Source organism: Macrobrachium nipponense, chromosome 40 (assembly GCF_015104395.2).
Source record: "Macrobrachium nipponense isolate FS-2020 chromosome 40, ASM1510439v2, whole genome shotgun sequence".
Classification (NCBI taxonomy): domain Eukaryota; kingdom Metazoa; phylum Arthropoda; class Malacostraca; order Decapoda; family Palaemonidae; genus Macrobrachium; species Macrobrachium nipponense.
Window position 1 is genome coordinate 5,604,000 of NC_061101.1, and position 5,000 is coordinate 5,608,999.

The following is a 5,000-nucleotide window of genomic DNA, read 5'->3' on the forward strand; positions in this document are numbered from 1 at the left end:
ACACGGTCACAAACCTAAACATAGATTTAAGCCTAACAGAAACTACAACGTATCCTTCATAACGAAAAAATTGTAGATAAATATCCAACAAAATTAATATATTCAGTTTTTGGACTAAATGGATACGTTGTAGTTTTTGTTAAGGTTTAATCTGTGTTTAGGTTTGTGACCGTGTGATATCCGATAATCCTGGATTATCTCCTTGATTTTTAAACTTTTGACAGTTAACCATCTGGTATTCTTGATCGTTTTGTTTACCTGATAACTTTCTTTCCAACTGTATTTCATTCATTCCTTGACAATGTCTTAGTAAAGACGAAAACGCTAGGATTTCTCCCTATCATTTTCCTGTGGTATTCGCTTGTTTAATGAAGTCACGTGCATGTACTGTGATTTTTCAAGCGTATATGTATATATATATATATATATATATATATATATATATATATATATATATATATATATATACATATATATATATATATATATATATATATATATATATATATATATATATATATATATATACATATATATATATATATATATATATATATATATATATATATATATATATATATATATGTGTGTGTGTGTGTGTGTGTATACACATTATATATTATATATATTATATATATATAATTAATGTATATAATATTTATATTATATATAAATATATATTATTAGTTATATAAATATACTATTATATATAAAGATATATGCCACGAAGGAAAAATAAACGAATGAGGATCTGCAAGATCTTTCGACGTAAACGTCCTTTACTGATATATATATATATATTATATATATATATATATATATATATATATATATATATATATATATATATATATATATATATATATATACATACTTATATGCGTGTGTATGCTACTTGCCTGTCTGCCTTTGACTGCGTCTTTGCAAGTGACTCACTGTGTGTCTCTGTTCGGTAAAGAATTCTGTCACTCCGTAACGAACTGCATATGCAATCTGAACTTTCATTCGAATCACGTCGGAAATGAGGACATCACAATCGTACATATTCCTCTCATTGAAAGACACGAACAGGTGAAATGTAGACTCCAGAACTTCAATTTCCCCGGAGTAAATACATTACGGTGTAAATGATTAAATTCATTACGATTAACCTCATAATCGCAATAAATGACCGTAATGGAAATAAATGACGTAACTTTGTCAAGGGATTCTTTGTTGACGTTCATTTCGTCATTAAATTATCTTCCAGTAATTACTAGACGAACTTCCTTCTTTTGGTATAGAGAGAGAGAGAGAGAGAGAGAGAGAGAGAGAGAGAGAGAGAGAGAGAGGTCATATCTTTCTGGTAAGATATCAGAGATTGAGTAATTAGCACTTACTCTAAATATTATGACTTACTTCGGAAGAAACTATAAATGTATTTGCTACTCTCATAAATATATTTTTTTTTGTATAGGCAAGAATCTTCTTGCGAAGGCATTGCAAATCCTCTTTTGTTTCATTATCATAAATAACAATTAAATACAGTTAACAGAATCTGAATTGAGCTACGCACAGCACAATCTTAAACCTAATATTATTGGCGACGTAAAAGTGTATGAACTTTGTATGAACTTTTATGCATTCATATGTCAGGAAATTACTTTACTTGTGAATATATAGGAAATTCTTTTACAGGGTTTCTTTCCCATAAAAACTTCACAAGTTCATATGATTTCTTCTTTCAGTAAGCTTCCTGGTATCTATTTGTTTTACTTCTTATTCTATTTAGTATAAAATAAACATAAATGCTTAAAAATACAGTCTACCTTGCTCATCTCCATTCTCCTTTTGTATAATTGTCCCTGCATCTAACTTCTTCCTTTCTATGGGAGCAACTATATCTCCCACTGTTTCCTAATGCACAATTATTCTTGATGAATCACAAACTTCAAACTTCGGAAGTCAAGGAACAAACGAGATAATTCTTGCAAATGGGCAATTAACGCTCGATTCATAAACCAAACAATTATAGAGTTAAGTTCCGAAGGAGGGAAAAGTCCGAATAACAGAAAGATTTTGATTCCTTTGGCTTTTCGATTTAAGTTTTAACAAACTCGGCGAAAGTTTACTAGAAAAAATCTAAATAATTATCCTATGACGATTTCTGGATCAGAGCCACTAGTTTCAACGAGGTCTATATTGATGGATGTGAACTTAGTATTAATATGAAAACAAACGACCCTGAGAGAAAGCAGAAAGAAAATATTTCTTTTGAATCTTCTCTTTATGGAATTGTTGTGTCTCTCGTTTATAGTTTACATTGAGAATATCAAGAAGTATATAAATTCTCCAAAGCACAACAGGTGCAGACGTTACAACTAATTCCAATTCAATGATTTACAAATCAATTCTTGATGACTTATCAACAGTTCTGAAAACAATACCTGTTTAAGTAAGGCATAATAAGTTATAATTAATAAAATATTTCTGGCTACATTGATTTGCGTACGGAATTATACATAAATATCAATAACATATACACTTACTTTATTATAAATTATAAGAACTTTAAACCTATCACAATATCCACATTAAAGCAAAAGAACATAAACGCAGTGTTATAGACTTCTAACTAAAAATCATCCTTATCCTAAGTTTCGAGTCATGTAACTTAATGATATCACATCAAAACAATAATTGATCAATATAAAGAGTTTATATAGCAAGAAATAAGCTCGAGATTGATTTCAGTTTCAAAACAGAAAAAAAAGGAACAAACTGACCTTATGTACATGACTGCACCCAGATTCCTTTCAAAATGGAAACCAAATAAAATAGAATATATGTTTTTCTCTGCTGTTGTAGCTGCCAGACATTTCTACATTTTCTGTGGACTTTCTTGCGGGGAATTTTATAAATAAAATAATTTTCCTTTTACGAATGCATATCAAGAAATATAGAATGTTCAACATTTCCTTTTTCTTGCTATTCATATCCTATATATTTTAAAGTTTAATAATTTTACTTCGGTTTTAGAGAATAACCTGGAAATTAAGCTTTTTTAGTAAAACATATATTGTAATGCCTAGAAGGGAGCATAAAAAATACTAAATAATATGTTTGATAGGGTAAACAAAACTTTTCATTAACTTTTACAAGGTGCTCAATTTTCATTCTCTATCTGTCATGGCAATTTCCTTGTCAAGAAGGAGTTTGTGCAACAGGAGCCATTTTCAATTGTAAATATTAATTCTTTCTGTTTAAACGACCCATAAATTCATGGTTGACGTAGCACGATAAAAGGATAAAATATCGTGCATATGACAACATTTAGAATTTCAAAGAAAGTTATTGTTTTACTCTTAAGAATAGCTTTCACGTTATGCTGAAAATTCTAAAATATTATACGCAGTGCTTATTCGCAAATTCCTCTGTACAACAGGTGATAAGCAAGAAGCAGATTCTGACGATTAATGTCAGTTTTGCTTTCTCTAATAAAATACTTGGAGAGATTATTAAGCCAACTCGTCTATATAGTAGTGAGGCAAAGACGATGAAAGAGAATTAAATATAAAAAGAGGATAAAGTTAAAAAGATGAGCTAATTCTGTAGTATATGTGGCGCAAGAAAAACTGAAAAGTGGAGAAATGAGGAATTATGTGAAGTAATAATCAGAGCATCATATGGTAATGGTTTGTTTTCATTGTTTTGAATTACTATAAGCATGTGGATAAAAACAGAGTACCTTTATGAAAATGGGTCATAATTTAGAATTGTTATCTTAGTAGTTATTAACTTAGTAATAAATATTTTTCACGAAATAGTTGGTTGTCTTCTGACGGTAATTAAGTTTTCCATAAGATATTTTTTGCGCATTTATGGCTACACAATTGAGGCACTCTCTTTCAGATATATTTCTTATTCATTCCTTGTAGTAATATCAACACCTTATGGGTCAGCAAAGTAATAAATAGAAAAAATTATTATTATAGGAGAAACTGCCCCCATTTATAACAATAAATTAATCATCAGGTGACAATAATAGACAAGCTTAAGACTCATAATCTCTCTGTCTGTCTGTCTGTCTGTCTGTCTCTCTCTCTCTCTCTCTCTCTCTCTCTCTATGTAACAATGACGCCGAAAATGTTGGAAACGACAAGGACCCGGATCATATTACCTTCTGCAACACGGATTCCCTTCGTGGCTTTAAATCCCCAGATAGAGCTCAGAGCCCCCCCTGAAGCGTCAGCGGGAAATGTGGGTTTGATTTTAAAGCAGATCCCTCCGAAGGTTTCAGAGGCCAGGCTATGTTTTGCCTCCCGTCCAAAGTAAAGGGAATTTTCAGGCGTAACGTTAATTACTCTCTTATTCATGTTCGTATTTTTTTCGTCTAATTTTTTATTTCAGATAAGGTTGGACGGGGAGAGGTAATGGGATAAATTCATTATGCAATTTGCAAATGATTAAGCCGTGAGTTTACTTTGAGTTCGGTTTTGCACAGTTTATGTGTATGTATGTATAGTATATATATCTATATAATATATATATCTATATATATAAATATATATATATATATATATATATATATATATATATAGATATATATATATATATATATATATATATATATAATATATATATATATATATATATATATATATCTATATATATATATATATATATATATCTATATATATATATATATACTATATATATATATATATATATATCTATATATATATATATATATATATCTATATATATATATATATATATATATATAGATATATATATATATATATATATATATATATATATATATATATATATATATCTATATATATATATATACTATATATATATATATATATATATATATATATATATATATGTATATATATATATATATATATATATATATATATATATCATATATAGATCTATATATATATATATATAGATACTATATATATATATATATATATATATATATATATATATCTATATATATATAGAGA